At 40.5% G+C, this 17848-nt stretch overlaps 1 long non-coding RNA gene across 2 annotated transcripts in view; it reads right to left on the bottom strand.

Annotated features, from left to right (window-relative positions):
• LOC135969479 (uncharacterized) overlaps positions 1 to 17848 on the bottom strand; it is a 121169-nt gene that overhangs the window by 100607 nt on the left and 2714 nt on the right. Inside the window, exon 2 of one of the 2 annotated variants that reach the window (XR_012431737.1) lies at positions 1663 to 1766. This is a non-coding gene — a long non-coding RNA (uncharacterized lncRNA). Of the gene's footprint in view, positions 1 to 1458; positions 1767 to 17848 lie in introns of those variants that run through there. The other variant, XR_010584741.2, reaches the window with a different exon arrangement.

The following is a 17848-nucleotide window of genomic DNA, read 5'->3' as shown; positions in this document are numbered from 1 at the left end:
CATAATACTGTTTCTCCCATAGCCAGGCTTCACGGGTCCAGGAATCAAGGGGTGGAAGTGGAAGTGGCACCACTCACCATCACCCCTAGTGATCCACTAGCAAAACTTTTGCTCCTGAGATCGTACATAATCTTCAAATAAAGACAATAATAAGGTCATAATTACACCTAACATAATACAACTATCCTTCATACAACTGGAGATGCATCAATCCCCAATCCAAATACTATTACATAAAGTTAGCAGTACTTAAATGCTGATATGAAGTCTATAAATCTTATGTCACACGATAAAGAAAAAGGAAATTAAATGAAGATATTTTCTTAGTACAAGTGTATACATGCATAAACAGGTTTTTAACAAAAGGAGGAGGAAATACTCATGACAGTTACAGTCCTCGTTTCTGCAGCTGGTCACATGGTTGTAACTGGTATTGATGACTACTTTCTTCTACTACCCACTCTGTATTCCCTTTGCCTTCAGCAAGCACCTCAACAGGCCATGGTTTTTTTCCCTGATGGAGTGACCCAAACCTTCACTCCTAAAGGGTCTGGGTAGTCCTGCCTGGATTGGGCTGTTGTAGTTTCCCACTGACCTTAATCACAGGGTATGGTAATACTAAGAGACACCCTAATGGTCTCCTGTATTCCATGCATACTCTTCCTTACCTCCATTGTGGCGTAGTGGACAGATTTCATCTTAACAGACCGGGTAAATCACCCCAGCTAACACTGTAACTCCCTTCTTAGCCTGTTGGCTTAAAGGTAGGAGGAGCTGTGTATAGGTTCAAGTTGACAAGGGGTGGACTTGTGATGGTTAATACTGAGTGGCAACTTGATTGGATTGAAGGACACAGAGTATTGATCCTGGGTGTGTCTGTGAGGGTGCTGCCAATGGAGATTAACATTCGAGTCAGTGGGCTGGGGAAGGCAGACCTGCCCTTAATCTAGGTGAACACCATCTAATCAACTGCCAGCAAATATAAAGGGGGCGGAAAACCATGAAAAGGCTAGACTGGCTTAGCCTCGCAGCCTACATCTTTCTCCCCTGTTGGATGCTTCCTGCCCTTGAACACTGGACTCCAAATTCTTCAGCTTTGGGACTTGGACTGGCTTCCTTGCTTCTCAGCTTACAGATGGCCTATTGTGGGACCTTGTGATCATGTGAGTTAATACTACTTAATAAACTCTCATATGTATATTAGTTCTATTAGTTCTGCCTATTAGTTCTATTAGTTCAGTCCCTCTAGAGAACCGTAATACAAACTGTAAACTCACAGTAACACAGTAACTATTTTCATATTATATTCCAGGTGAATTAGTATGTTTATGTCACGGTAATCCTAAAATAGGTACTTTTTGGGTGACATTTTATTTATTTTTAAATGAAAATAGCAATATTATACATGCTGAAATATTTTTAATAGAAGTATATAAAGTAAAAGGAAAAGTACTATACCTTTCACATCCATTCAAGAGTAATCACTGTTGGCCAGATGCAGTGGCTCACACCTGTAATCCCAGTACTTTGGAAGACTGAGGTGGGTGGATCATTTGAGGTCAGGAGTTCGAAACTAGCCTGGCCAACACGGTGAAACCTCGTCTCTACTAAAAATACAAAAAGTAGCTGGTCCTGGTGGCACATGCCTGTAATCCCACCTACTTGGGAGGCTGAGGCAGGAGAATGCCTTGAACCTGGGAGGTGGAGGTTGCTGTAAGCTGAGATCACACCACTGCACTCCAGCTTAGGCGACAGTGAGACTCCGCCTCAAAAAAGAAAAAAAAAAAGAGTAATCACTATAAACGCATCCACCTTTTTCCTTGTATACTTATACATACACACCTATAATTTTGTCTTGTTTTACTTCCATTTAACGTTGTTATAAACATTTTCCACATTTTCATATAATTGCTATTTCAAAGGCTACATATCATTCCTTTCTGTGGATACAGTAATCAGGACTCTTAATTGTACGTGACAGAACTCAAACTGGCTTAAGGAAAGCAGAGGCTTATTGACTCATATAATTGGGGTGAGCATAGGGGAGATGTTAGATGTGGCTAGATTCAAGGTTCAGATGATGTTTTCAGGAATGTGTCAGCTGAGTCTCTGTCACTCTTCATCTCTTGTCTCTGCTTGTGTGTAGGCCTTATTTGGTCTAACTGCAGCCAGGCTTTCTGCATGTGGCTGAGAATGTCAGGGTTATATTTTTCCAGTTCTAGACTCTAGAGGAAAGAGGAGGTCTTCCTAACCAATTCCAAAGGAAAAGTCAAAGGAAAGGACTTTCACTGACTCATCTTTAAACCAATCACTGTGGGCTATGGAGATGGGACAAACTGGTTGATCACCCTAGGTCATGTGCCTACCCATACATTTAGGAAGGGCAAAGGAAGTGATAGGGAAGAAACAGCTGAGCAGTACCGTTCACAGATTCTAAATCCTGGACTTTGAGATTGTTTCAGTATTTTGGCTGGGACTGGTAACACTGGGAACATCTTTACGGCTATTCCTCTTACTCTTATGGGATTACAATGCCCTCTGTATCTGTGGGTTCCACATCAACAGATTCAACCAACCATGGATCAAAAATATTTGAAAAAATTAAAACACAGCAAGGCAGCTGGCTGTGATGTCTCACGCCTGTAATCCCAGCACTTTGGGAGGCTGAGGAGAGTGGATCACTTAAGGCCACGAGTTTGAGACCAGCCTGGCCAACATTGTGAAACCCCGTCTCCACTAAAATTACAAAAATTAGCCGGATGTAATGGTGCATGCCTGTAATCCCAGCTACTTGGGAGCCTGAGACACAAGAATCACTTGAACCCAGGAGGCAGAGGTTGCAATGAGCTGAGATTGAGCACTCCAGCTTGGGCAACAGAATGAGACACTGTCTCAAAACAACAACAATACAACAAAAAATAATGCAAATAAAACAATATAGTATAGAAACTAAATAGCATTTACATTGTGTTAGGCATTATAAGTCATCTAGAGATGATCTGAAGTATATGAGAGGGTGTGTGTAGGTTATATGCAAATATGACACCATTTTATATAAGAGACTTGAGCATCTGCAGATTTGGGTATCCACTGGAGGTCCTGGAACCAATCTCCCATGGATACTGAGGAACAACTGTATTTCCTTATGAAAAATTCTTTGGAGTAGAATATCTGGAACCAGGGGTATCACACATTCTTGTGGTTCTTGCTACACATTGCACTTATTGTTTTTCAAGAGGATTGTGCCAAAGAAATAGCTTTTAAGAAATGAGACCATATGAAAATTCTGAAGTCCATTTATTAATTCAACAAATATTTGTTCAGCACCTACTACATACCAAGCACTATATTTACCCAGACCTGCCACACAGGGAGTCAGCAGGGTCTAAATCCAAATTCATATGTGTGATCTGTCTTTAGCAAGATGACTACGTGTACAGAGATAAGTTCTGTTTAAAAGTCATTAAGGATGCTTGTGGGTGGGGCAATGGTCTTCAAAACAAATTTTTTTGGAGAAAGGCTCTCAGACTGTTGCCCAGGCTGAAGTGCGGTGGCATGTTCATAGATCACTGCGATCTCAAACTCCTGGGCTCAAGCTATCCTCCCAGTTCAGCATACCGAGTAGCTAGGAGTATAGGCGTGTGCCACCCTGCCTAGCTAACCTTTTTAAATTTTTTGTAAAGATGGGTCTCACTATGTTGTCTCAAACAATCCTCCTGCCTTGGCCTCCTAAATTGCTAGGATTACAGGTGTGAGCCACCCCACCCGGCCAGGCCAATAGTCTTGATGTGAGTCTATCAGTTATCAACTTTCCTAAAATGATGTCAGCATTTTTTGGTTGTCCAAATGATTTATTTTCATTGAGAAACTTTTTTTTCAAATGAACTGTACAGACACAATCTAAATTGTAATCTGAGTCACCACCAGCCACCAGCGAGTCTCTTCATTTTTCTGAGCTTCAGCTTGCTCATCTCCAAATGACAATGCCTGCCAAGCACTCAGCTCAGGGACACCGAGGGGATCAAAGGCGATGAATGAGGGAACAAGGAGACTAGTTACTTAAAGAGTGACAAGCAGGTTTTGAAGAGCCAATGCGGTGAACATGATAGGAAGTTTAAATACTGAAAAAGATAATTTGTTAAACTGTAAAGTATGATATGAATGTAAGATACTATTACAATCAAGAGAGGTACTGCGAAAGTCAGTTCTTTTTTTTTCATGTAAATATGGTACAAAATTATAACCATGGAATATAAAGCTGGGTTTTAAAATTCTGTCACAGCCGGGCGCGGTGGCTCACGCCTGTAATCCCAGCACTTTGGGAGGCCGAGGTGGGCGGATCACGAGGTCAGGAGATCGAGACCATCCTGGCTAACATGGTGAAACCCCGTCTCTACCAAAAATACAAAAAAAAATTAGCCAGGCGTGTTGGCAGGCAGCTGTAGTCCCAGCTACTCAGGAGGCTGAGCCAAGAGAATGGTGTGAACCCGGGAGGCAGAGCTTGCAGTGAGCCGAGATCATGCCACTGCACTCCAGCCTGGGCGACAAAGCGAGACTCCGTCTCAAAAAAAAAGAAAAAAAATTCTGTCACTACCTTTACAAAAAGAAATAAAGAAAAAAACATTCTGAAAATGCCTCTTCCTTCAACCAGGATCTCTTGGTGTATTATGACCACTTTATTAAATATGGAGATGGAATGATGAGTTAATAAAAACAAATGAATAAATTTACATAGACTTGCTAACTTCCCTCCAGATTTGAGTTTCATAAACAAGAATGTATCATGTAAGTCATGAATAACAGGGCATGTGAATTGTACTTAGGTTTTAACATTGACTAAATGTTTTTAGAGCTAGAGCCATAGTTTTTTTCCCCCATGAGTGAACAACTTTAGAGATCATTTAGTTCAACTCCCTTGTTTTACAGACTGTTTTGGTTTCATTGCTTGAGCAGAAACTTTTAATATATGCTTCCATGTGGTTACTACCCATATATTTTAAAAAGACACGTTTCTTTAGTCCTCCTTCACTATATTGTGGCTATTTTTGAAAGGTACATAAATAGAGAAACCATTAGAACTATTATGGAGTGGTCCAGCTTGCTTATGAATACATTTCATCATGTAATCAATCACAAGATTTAAAAGTATTTGGCATTTACAAGGAAAGATTCATAAAATGCTTCATGAATGAAGGCCTCATTTATTTCTAAAATGCATTCATGGTTATTGAGTTCCATAATAAGTAGTAGTGGGAATGGAAATTCTGGAATCTCAAATCTATTGTTTTTCAATTTTCAACGTATGTTTTAAACACACACCTACTGCTGGGAACTGTGAGCTGTCTTCTTTCTGATGTTTGCCACATCATTACACTATTAACAAAAGGTTTCAGTTGACTAAAAGCCAAATTCTAGCAGAAAGGAAGATCAATTAAGCACTTAATTATAATTTTCTGTTAAATGGCATTTTATTTAACTCATACTTTATCATTTTATCACCAGTTTTAGCATATGCAAAATTAGCTAATTTTGTTATTGTGGTGAGAAATAGAAGCCATATAGAATTCACAGGCCTCCTGAGTGATGCCCGAACACAGTACTATTTACTTACTTTATTATTTTTTTTTTCCTTTTTCCAAGACAGCATCTTGCTCTGTCACCCAGGCTAGAGTGCAGTGGTGTGATCACAGCTTACTGCAGCCTCAACCTTGCGGGCTCAAGCAATAGTCCCACATCAGCCTTCCATGTAACTGGGACTACAGGCATGCACAACCATGCCTGGTTCATTTTTTGTAGAGACAGGGTTTCATCACATTGCCCAGGCTGCTCATGAACTCCTGGGCTCAAGCAATCTACCACCTGCCTTGACCTGTCAAAGTGTTGGGATTACAGGTGTAAGCCACTGCACCTGGCCCACAGTACTATTCATTAAGTTGCCACTGACCTCAAACCAAGGTAAGAGAATAATTAAACAATGACAATCCAATGTTTGAAGAGAAAACAGAAAATTACTGAACTAATTGTCTTCCCTATGATATTAGATACATTCTTTAGAAGTAAATAAATAAAGCAAGTGAAAACTACAGTTTCTGTCCCTATTTTTATTGAAGTATGGCATAGAAGATCATTTTCTTCTCCTTCAGCTTTGATCACTAAATTGTTATAAGCCCTTGGGTAGTTGACAATACTTAATTCAGACAGAGCTACAATGCTTGGCACAAAGTGTACAAGCTTTAGAATTGAAGAGACCTGGGCCTGTGTTGGTTCTGTCACTTATTTGATCCCTCATTTAATTTTTATCTCATCATCTGACACATCATCTATGTGTCAGGCATTGTCTGAGAAGTGGAGCTAGAAAGCTATAGAAATTAATCAGACATAATATTTTCCCTTAAGGAAGTTATATTTAGTGGTAGACATAGTCAAGCAACAGATAAATCTATAAAGTAGGACTATTAAAACCCACAAAATGAGAGTACTGTGAAGATTAAGGATTAAGTAAGATGAGGCCAGGTGCAGTGGCTCATGCTTGTAATTCCAGCACTTTGGGAGACCAAGGTGGGTGGACTGCTGGAGCTCTGGAGTTCAAGACTACCCTGGGCAACATGGTGCAACCCTGTCTCTACTAAAATACAAAAAATTAGCTGGGCGTGGTGGCGTGCACCTGTAGTCCCAACTACTCGGGAGGCTGAGGCACAAGATATAGCTTGAGCCCGGGAGGCAGAGGTTGCAGTGAGCCAAGATCACGCCACTGCACTCCAAGTTGGGCTACAGAGTGAGACTCCATCTCAAAAAAAAAAAAAAAAAAAAGGATTAGTGAGATGACATATATAAAGAACCTGACACTGTATCTAGCCTGCAATATACATGCAACACATTTCTTTTTTAAAAAATTCAATTACAATTTTTTTCAGTGCTAAATAAGTTAATGCCACTGTGCTGGGGGTTGAACAAGTTAAGTTACGGCCCAACCCTCAAGAGTTACCATACAAAAGTTGGAGGGAGAAGAGTGGAAGCAGTCGTTTTAAGTATTTAGATATTTTTGGCACAGATAGCACAGGATAAATGTCAATAATCTATGAGTTAAGTGCCACGTAAGTAGAATAGGGAGACAATAAAACTGGATAAAAAAGATTGCAACAGTAAAAGACTTGATGAAACTGGCTGTTACAGAAGTGTTGTTTATGCTTCAGAAGATTTACATAAATTACTCCAGTAGAGCTCACTCATGCAAATTTCAGAGGAAAGAAGGCAGGCTATGGGGTAACTCAGACTTAGAAATTACTCTGACAGGCAGATAAACTTTCAAAAGATTATGAGGAGCAAGCGAGGGAAAGATTAAACTGCTAGATCCTTAGTCCAAACTACTGAACCTTGACAGAAAGGCAAGAGAAATCAGAAGAAGGTGACAAGCTGTCAAGAGGAAGGGGGACAGATGGAGGAGGTCACAGATGGAGGGAGGAGCATGTTCAGTGCTCAGAGGGAAAATGAAGAATAACAAAGGGCAGAAGTTTGTAATCAGAAAAAGGGAATTCATGATCTTGAGATATAACTGATAAATGTCTTCAGTGGCCCTGAGCAGAGTCATATTAGTGGTTGGCTGTGGAAAACATGAGATGTGCCACTCAGGCTCCCCCTTTCAAGAAGGGTTTGCTACCCAACTTTAAGAAGTCTAGTTAACTGACAGATTCCAGCTGTTAGCTCCTTAAAACCTACTCTGCATTAGAGCTGAGGTTGTACTCTTAGTAGGGTGGTCCTCAATCAATAACTGAACAAGGCGGTGGGTACAAGGAGCTAGCCATTCCCACCCATTGTGGACTCCTACAACTGTTCACCTCTGCAGAGATGCTCCCTACTGGACTAGCAGAGAAAGCATTGTATTCTGACAACTCCCTGCTCAGTCCTGCCTATTTCTCTTCTTTTACAGGTATAAATTCCCCCAAACACCTCTGGTACTCCTAATTCCATCTCACCATCTGCTTGCCAAAGAACCCACCTGTAGAATTTTAGTTCTGTCACATACATTATTGTATGTCTATTTTCACACTGCTATAAAGAACTACTTGAAACTTGGCAATTTATAAAGGAGAAAGGTTTAATTGACTCACAGTTCCACAGGCTGTATCGGAGGCATGGCTGAGGAGGCCTCAGGAAACTTACAATTATGGTGGAAGGTGAAGGGGAAGCAAGGAACCTTCTTCACAAGGCAGCAGGAGAGAGACAGAGCAAAGGGGGAAGTGCTACACTTGTAAACAGTCAGATCTTGTGAGAACTCACTATCATGAGAACAGCATGGGGATATCTGCCCCCATAGTCCAATCACCTCTCACCAGGTCCCTCCCCTGACACGTGGGGATTAAAATTCCACATGAGCACTTTGGGAGGCCGAGGCGGGCAGATCACGAGGTCAGGAGATGGAGACCATCCTGGCTAACACAGTGAAACCCCATTTCTACTAAAATACAAAAAATTAGCCGGGCGTGGTGGTGGGCACCTGTAGTCCCAGCTACTGGGGAGGCTGAGGCAGGAGAATGGCATGAACCCGGGAGGCGGAGCTTGCAGTGAACGGAGATCGCGCCCCTGCACTCCAGCCTGGGTGACAGAGCGAGACTCCATCTTAAAAAAAAAAGAAATTCCACATGAGATTTGGGTGGGGGCACAGTCAAATCATACCATTCCATCCAAGCCCCTCCCAAATCTCATGTCCTTCTCACATTTCAAATCACAATCACGCCTTCTCAACATTACCCCAAAGTCTTAACTCACTCCAGCATTAACTCAAAAATCTGAGTCCAAAGTCTCATCTAAGACAAGGCAAGTTCCCTTCTGCCTATGAGCCTGTAAAATAAAAAACAAGTTAGTTACTTCCAAGATACAATTGGGATACAGGCACTGGGTAAATGCTCCCATTCCAAATGGGAGAAATTGGCCAAAACAAAGGGCATAGAGGCCCCATGCAAGTCCAAAACCCAACAAGGAAATTAAATCTTAAAGCTCTAAAATAATCTCCTCTGACTCCAAGTCTCACATCCAGGACATGCTAATGCAAGAAGTAGGCTCCCCAGGCCTTGGCAGCTCTGCCTCCATGGCTCTGCAGGATACAGTTCCAATTTCAGGTCATTTTTTTTGTGAACGCATATGAGTGTACATTTTTATAAAAAGATAGGTTGGGCAGGGTGTGGTGGCTCATGCCTGTAATCCCAGCACTTTGGAAGGCCCAGGCAGGAAGATCACGAGGTCAGGAGTTCGAGACCAGCCTGGCCAACATGGTGAAACTCCATCTCTACTAAAGATACAAAAAATTAGCCTGGCATGGTAGCGTGTGTCTGTAATCCCAGCTACTCAGAAGGCTGACGCAGGAGAATCACTTGAACCCAGGAGGTGGAGGTTGCCGACATCATGCCATTGTACTCCAGCCTGGGCAACAGGGCAAGACTCTGTCTCAAAAAAAAAAAAAAAAAAATAGCCAGGTAACCTGTTGAATGCTTTGCTACTTTGAAGTTTCTTCCACCAGATACCCTAAATCATCTCTCTCTAGTTCAAAGTTCCACAGATCTCTAGGGAAGGTGTAAAATGCAGCAAGAGTGACTTTTGTTCCGGTTGCCAATAAGTTCCTCATCTCCATGGGTGACCACCTCAGCCTGAACTTCATTGTCCATATCACTATCAGCATTTTGGTTAAAACCAACAAGCCTCTAGGAAGTTCCAAACTTTCCCTCATCTTCCTATTTTCTGAGCCCTCTAAACTGTTCCAACCTCTGCCCATTACCCAGTTTCAAAGTCACTTTCACGTTTTTAGGTATCTTTATAGCAGTGCCCCCATTCTGCTGGTACCAGTTTTCTCTATTAGTCCATTTTCACACTGAGACTGAGTAATTTATAAAGGAGAGAGGTTGGACTCACAGTTCCACATGGCTGGGGAAGCCTCAGGAAACTTACAATCATGGCAGAAGGTAAAAGGGAAGCAAGGCACATCTTACATGGCAGCAGGAGAGAGAGAGAGAGAGCAAAGGGGGAAGTGCTATACTTTTAAACCATCAGATCTCATGAGAACTCACTATCATGAGAACAGCATTGGGGAAATCCACCCCCACGATCCTGTTACTTCCCACCAGATCCTTCCCCTGACATGTGGGGATTAAAACTGCACATGAGATTTGGGTGAGGACACAGAGCCAAACCATATCAATTATCTCATTTTATCCTTATAATAATCCAGGTGATAGAGATGGTAAGAACATACATGCTTCACTTTACAAATGGAAAATCAGAACTCCAGAACACTTCAGTAACCTCACTGTGCTTACACACCTAGTTTGTACCAAAGCTGGCACAAACTTCCTCCAAATCTTTTCTGAGCCCACAGAGTTATTTACCTGGGGGATGTTAAAAGGAATAATGAGTGACAGCAACAGTGCGAAAGGAAGCCACAAATGGGTATCTGTTAAGCTTTGTAGAACTGACATGAGGTTGGAAAGTAAAAACACTATAGTAGAGAAAAGCAATCAAGAGGAGGATTATAAACGATAAAAGTTGTTTGTATTGGCCGGGCAGATGGAGGCTCCCAATTCCCCTACCTGTGAGTTGAATTTGGAAGCCAGATTGAGCAGGACTGAATTTCTGAAATGAATCTGAGTGAGAATAAACCTCCCTAGCAATGTCAGACACCAGGACAAACCAGGTTTAGGGAGCAAGTCTTTAAGTAAGAACCATATCTGACTGACTCCATCCAGTGGGGAGACATCCCAGGGCAAAATCCCATGTGCTTGAAGTCCAGTGTTGGGATAGTGAATCTTTCTCCTCTTAAAAGTTACTGATGCAGTGGCTTATGGCTGGCAGAGTTCAGTACTTGCTAAGAGAATACCTCATGTGTTTATGTCACACAAACGAGTATGTCTGGACAATGTGACAAATGTAGCTAAGCCACAGAAATCGTTTTCTATACAATATTTCAAAATTTGAGATGGTAAAAGAATAGGAATATAAAACCAGAAGTACATAATGCTTGAAAGCAGCTGGTAAAATACAACAGGTGTCCGCAGATTCAAAAGCTATTCTTGATTTTAAAAAAAGACTCCTGAATAGTCTTCCTAAAAGTGCATTCTTTTCTAAGTTGTCCCTGACAGGTCCCAGGGTCGTTTAAGGGACAGAAGGAGCTTGGCAGCCAACTTGCTCCAATGGCTTCTCACTGGAGTTACATGAGTGCCACCTAGTGACACTTGTTAAAGCTGAAGGGGGCTGGGATAGACCATCTAGCTCAATTTACCTCATCTGAGGAAACTGAGGCCCCAATATCAGAGATAACTTAAACAGGGCCACACATCTACCTGGCTAGTGGCTAAGACTAGAAATCAGGCGACTTGTTTCACGGTTTCCTCAACTGGAGATAATCTCTGGAGTTTGGGAGTCCGGAGTCCTGCCTACTAGACTGTGCCAGAAAATAAAGCCTAAACCTTTCAGGGTCTCAGGTTACCCAGGCACTAAACTCATAAAATAATATTTGTTTCAAGTCTTTGAGACACATGAGTGTCAGAGAACAGAACCTAAAAGTTGGTAAAAGTGCCCATAGGCATTCAGTCTGCTTTCCTCCACCATGAGTGACTGCCCCTGAAGCAGGTGTACAAGTAATCACATTATTTCCTACAACCAAGTGCTCTGGTCCAAAGTCATCAACCTTAATTCAGGGGCAATGCATCAGTTATAGCCTTTTTAGCACCTTCTGTGGGTGTAACACCATCTTAGAGATCAGTTGTAATAAAAGTATCATTGGAACCAGTCAAGTTTTGATTTCCAGAAGTCAGATGTTCTGCAGTTCTCCAGTTCGAGTTTCTATTTCAAGATTAGTCTAGGCCAGTGGTCCTCAATGCTGCCTGCACATTAGCACTGCCTAAGAAACTTTTAAAACTCACCTGTGCTTGTGTCTGACCCTAAACCAGCAGAATCAGAATTCCTGGGGGTGAGGGTCCCTTATCATTTTACGTGTGTGTGTTTTTAAGCTCCTTAGATTATTCTGAGGCTAAAAGGATTGAAAAACACAGTGCTGGGCTGAGCTTCTGCTGAGAAAGAGAATAAAGAAATAAATGTAGGAAAGGTGGGAGGTAGATAAGACCATTCCCTCTAAATCCTGAAACAGAACTTGGTCTATACTCAAGTGCTCAATAAATGATTGCTGAAACTTGTCCAATGTGAGGTGCTACGATGAGAATGAAGGAGTTCACAATCTATTCATGATTTTAGGATTCTTTATGGCCTCATATAAGAAACATTTACAAAGAACCACAAGTAAACTTAAAAGTAGGAGAAGCAGGTAGTCATGTCCATATAGATCAAGAAGAAATGTTTTAAAACCTGAACACTATTCAAGTCTACATTACTCTCTGCTTTCCTTCTCCTTTCCCGTTTTTAATTTCTTGATTCCTCCATTCAACTCACATGTCATGTATGAGATGTGATAAAGGGCACGTATGATAAAGGGACTGGCTACATTCCAAAAGGCTTTGTTGTCATTCTCTGAGGAAGAGACAACAGAGCTGAGCACTGAAGTAAGAGTAGGAAGTAACTTGATGCTATGTGTACATATGTTGGAGTCCAAGGGTGTGCAGGGCTGGCTGATCTTTCAAGACAGAAGAGACAGCAAAAGCCACATGTTGGGAAAGAGTATGGCTTATTCAAGGAACACAGAGGAGACCAGTATAAGAGAAAGAAGAACATGGTGTGGAAAGGGACTAGAATGTCCAGGAGGGTCTTGTCCATTTGCTTTCATATATATACATACCATGTACCACTCCCTCTCACAATTAAGCCTGTCACATGTTTTTCTGCCTTGCTTTGACCTGCTATTACTATCTCACCTTTAGTACCAGTGACCTACTAACATCCTGAAGAAAATCTCTAAGTGATTTTTCTAAAATTCCAAGCACTTTTCACTTTTTTCTTTACTTTTCCTCTTTTTTTCTTTTTTTTTTTTTTTTTGAGACAAGGTTTCACTCCATTGCCTAAGCTGGAATGCAGAGGCAGGATCTTGGCTCACTGCAACCTCTGCCTCCCAGGCTCAAGCGATCCTTCTGCCTCAGCCTCCCAAGTAGCTGAGACAATAAGTGCATGATACCACGTCTGGCTAATTTTTGTAGGTTTTTGTAGAGACAGGGTTTCTCTCTGTCACCCACACTGATCTCAAACTCCTGGACTCAAGAGATCCGCCCACCTTGGCCTCCCAAAGTGCTGGGATTACAGGTGTGAGCCACTGTGCCTAGCCCAAACTTTTTTTTTTGTTTTTTGTTTTTTTTTCAGAGACAGAGTCTTGCTCCGTGACCCAGGCTGGTGTGATCTCAGCTCACTGCAACCTCCGCCTCCCAGGTTCAAGCGATTCTCCTGCCTCAGCTTCCCAAGTAGCTGGGACTACAGGCGTGCACCACCACGCCCTGCTAATTTTTGTAATTTTTTTTTTTTTTTTTTTAGTAGAGATGGGGTTTCACTATATGTTGGCCAGGCTGGTCTCAAACTCCTCACCTCAGGTGATCTGCCTGCCTCGGCCTCCCAAAGTGCTAGCATTATAGGCATGAGCCACCATGCCTAGCCTCACCAAACTTGTATTCATATTACAAATGTAATACATGCTCATTGGAAAACAAAATTCTAACAATTTATAAACACATAAACAAAAGTTCCCCCTAAATTCTACCCACTAAAAATGATCACCATTAACAATTCCACATATATTATTTAATTGCTATTTGCATGTTCAAATATCATCTCAATTTTTTAGAAAAAATGTGATAATACTAGGCAGCGTTCTGTAACTTGCTTTTATAAATTAATATATCATAAATATATTTCTGTGTTAGCATCCACAGTTTTACCTTATTCTATTTTAGCATCAGCATGGTATTTCATCATAGAGATGAACCATTCAATAACGGACAATTAGCCTGACTCCACGTTTTTGCATTTACAAGCCAAACAAAACATCAGTGAGCATCCTTGTATATATTCTTACTCGATTGTATAAATATTTCTATAAGTTCTTGGAAAAGCATGTTTCAAAAGGTATGTATATTTTAATTGTAAGTATTTCAAAATTTCCACCCAAAAGTGTTGTATCAATTGACCGCCCATAAATGGCATATGAGAGTGCCTATTGCCATTCTCTGTCTCTGACTGGTAATCTCTCATCTTACATAAATAATCAAAACCAAAATTTACCATGATTCGTGTCCTTCGACCCAATCCATTTCCTGGGCTATAACCCTGTTTCCAACTTTATTTTCATTATGTTTTCACATGTTTGTTTTCTCCACTAGATATGAGATCTTTGGGACCAGGTTATACCTTTCCATTTCCAATGCCTGGCATTATACCTGATACACAACTGTAATTTGCTGTAGGAATAAATGATTGAATGGATTATATATATATACACACACACACACACACATATACACACATACACACATATATAAGTACAAACCCTTATAGAGCATTTACTACGTGCCAGACATTGTTTAAGCACTTCTACTAACTCATTTAATCCTCCCAACAATCCTATAAATTATCAATGAATGAATATGAAATCCAAATTCAAGTAAATCAAATGGCAATAATTGAGGTATGTTTAAGGGGCAGCAGCAGCAAAAGGCAGAAATGAATAACTCTGTTTGGGAGAGAGGGTTACAGAGGAAACGATGCTCAAGGCTTGTAGCTAGGAGCAACCAGCTGAGGGACTGAGTAGAATTAACAAAGCAGAGGAAATAGTTTTAAAAAAGACAAAAGTCATGGAGCAGCAGGGTATATTTTAAGCCTTGAATACAGAGTGGCTGAAGTATATTTTATAAAGAAAGATGGGGGCTGGGCGTGGTGGCTCACGCCTGTAATCCTAGCACTTTGGGAGGCTGAGGCGGGTGGATCACAAGGTCATGAGTTCAAGACCAACCTGGCCAACATGGTGAAACTCCGTCTCTACTTAAAAAAAAAAAAAAAAAATTAGCTGGCTGTGGTGGTGCGTGCCTGTAATCTCAGCTATGGGGGAGGCTGAAGCAGGAGAATGGCTTGAACCCAGGAGGTGGAGGTTGCAGTGAGCTGAGATCACACCACTGCACTCCAGCCTGGGTGACAGAGCAAGACTCCGTCTCACAAAAACAAAAACCAAAAAGAAAGATGGGAAAGCACTTAATGAGACAGATTATGAGAATACTGTATCAGTTATAAGAAATTTGGATATTCTTTCAGGGAGTGGGGAGTCATTGAAGCAATTTAGGTAGATTTTCATTTTAGAAAATGTGCAGCAAGAGGCACAAATTCAAATACCTTGGAGAACCTAGCAAGTAACAAAAGGGGTCTGGTTTGAAGTAATGGGAAGTCTTGCGGGAAGCACAATGAAAAGTGTATAAAGACACCGAAGTTATTAAAAACAACAACAAAATAAAAACTGCTAAGTAAATTCAGCCTCAGGATTGCTGGTTTGAACCTCTGGGGTAGAGGAAGTGCTGACTGCATGGGGAAGAGCATAGAAGAAGTAGAGACTAATTAAGGAACCCCTTCATGTAAAATATAACCAGGACAAAAACAAGAGAAAATCTGCAGAAGGGAACAAGAAGCCAACTTAAAAATATTTAGGAAGGGAAAAAATCATAGGCCATGCTGACCGATGGGAAGAAAGACAAAGAAGTCAGACTAAGTTCCCAGTTTCTGGCTAGATGACTGGAGATTTAATGAAAAAATTCAACTCTATAGAATTGGCAGGTAGATGTGCACACAGTCTTTGAAATTTAACAAAATAAAAGTAAATAATAAAGAAAAATTAACAAAAAGAAATGGCAGGTAGAGATTGTCAGGTAGGTAGACAAAATGAGTTTAGTTTTCAAATGTTGAGTTCGGAATATCTGTCGTCCAAGTGCAAGCTCCCAGTAGATGGCTGGATTTATATATGCAGAGTGCCAAAAAAAAAAATTTCTTTTGAATATCTATCTAAATTGAAGGTAGACAAATAGGCTGAAGACAAATGGGCTTTCTCTCTGCTGACAGATTATCACAGAATGCTTTGAAAATATTAATAATTTTTAAAATAATAATGTTTTTTATGGCAACATTATTGTTATAGTAATAATGGGTTGGAAACGGAGATACAGGAGTTACCAGATTATAGGTGAGAATTAACAACAGAGAATTTATTATTGTCCCGAAAAAAAGTGTGAGCAAAATTATAGAGAATAAATTCTTTAAACTTCTGGATGCTTTTGTATCTGTAGTCATTCTTTACGTTCATGATATCCTAAAATTCTTTTTGTTTACTTTTGTATTTTTCTTATGTAAATTTGAGATGTGAAAATGACAATGACAAGCTGTACAATTTAGCTAGGGTATTAGAGAAATCAGCTTGTAAATAACATATTCAGATAAATTGTAACATATACCTATATTTTTAACACACTTTGTCAAAAGCATATATCATATAATTCCATCCAGTTACCTTAGATGATTCCTTGCTAATGATTTTATTTGGCAACACATAGATATACCAAAAAGGAAGGGTGAATACAAGTGTATAAGGCAAATAGAGATAAATTATACATCAAGAATAGCACTGCCATTGTCTGAAGGATTCTGTTTTCAGATTGTGCCTGTGTGTGTGTGTGTGTGTGTATGTCCTTACAGCTGTTAGTTCATGAAAAAGCAGGAAGTTCAGTTTTAAAAACTAAGGCTAGTTCCAGCTAACATGTTGTTTACTATTCCTATTTCCAACCAGGAATTACTCAACCCCAATAAAAGCCTTTTGCCTGGAACATTTGGGAACGAAATTGGTATGAGCAAAGGGTTAAACAGACTCCCACATTAAAGCACAAACATCTCAAACCTAAGAATGGGTCAATCCCTATCCAAATGTTTATTTTGGGTCCAACTACAAAACCTATTTAGAGTCAACTTCAATTAGCGAAGACGACTACTAGAAGGATAATGGAGAAATAGAGTTTCCAGCTCTTTTTTTTTTTTTTTTTTTTTTTTATCGTTTTGCTCAACATTTTAAAACAAATTAAAAGCAGATGTTGAAATTGCAGCCAACTGTTCACTTGTCATCTGTGAATGGGAATTAACTTGGTTTTGTTCATCATTCAATTAAATGTTAAGCTTCAGTAGTTTAAAGAGCCTGGGAATGCAGGTCCTGATGGGATTTTAAAAAGGCAAATAACTGAACTAATTTTCATAATTGTGAAAACATTTGTCCTTGTAAGGTACAAAGGGAAATTCTTGGGAAAGTTTAGAATTCTGAAACTCTCACACAATAGCTGCAAAAACAAAAATCAATATTTTGTTATTTAACAAGAACTCTTAGGCACTATCTATGCGTTCAGCCTTGCATTTGGTGCAGTGGAGGCTACAGAGGAACTTAAAAACAGTTGCCATTCTCAGAGTTAAAGAATACAAGATGCTGTATGATTCAGTGCCCAGATGAGAGTGCCTGTTGATGGTCCTAAACTAGGTGAGAGGCGACAGAATGTAAGAAGGGTTGAGATGATATAAGCAGGAATCTCAGGGGCAAGTTTCACTGAACAATGAAGAATGTGTAGGATTTAATATCACTTCATGTAGCAGCCAGCCTCTGAGATGGCCCCCAGTGATTCTTGCCTTTGGGTATTCAAGCCTTTGTTGTGGTTCTTTCCCACATTGAATAAAGCTGACCAATAAGATACTGCAGAAATTACGACTTCTGAGGGTAGGTAATAAAAAAATGTTGTCGCTTCAATCATGGTCTCTGTTGAACTCTTACTCTGCGGGAAGCCAGCCACTACGTCAAAAGAATGTTCCAGCAGCCCATGGAGAGGCTCATTTGGGGAGGATCTGAGGCCTCCTGCTA

The sequence above is a fragment of the Macaca fascicularis genome, chromosome 2 (assembly GCF_037993035.2).
Source record: "Macaca fascicularis isolate 582-1 chromosome 2, T2T-MFA8v1.1".
NCBI lineage: Eukaryota > Metazoa > Chordata > Mammalia > Primates > Cercopithecidae > Macaca > Macaca fascicularis.
Note: the sequence above shows the minus strand (reverse complement) of the source record. Positions and strands in the feature narration are given on the sequence as shown.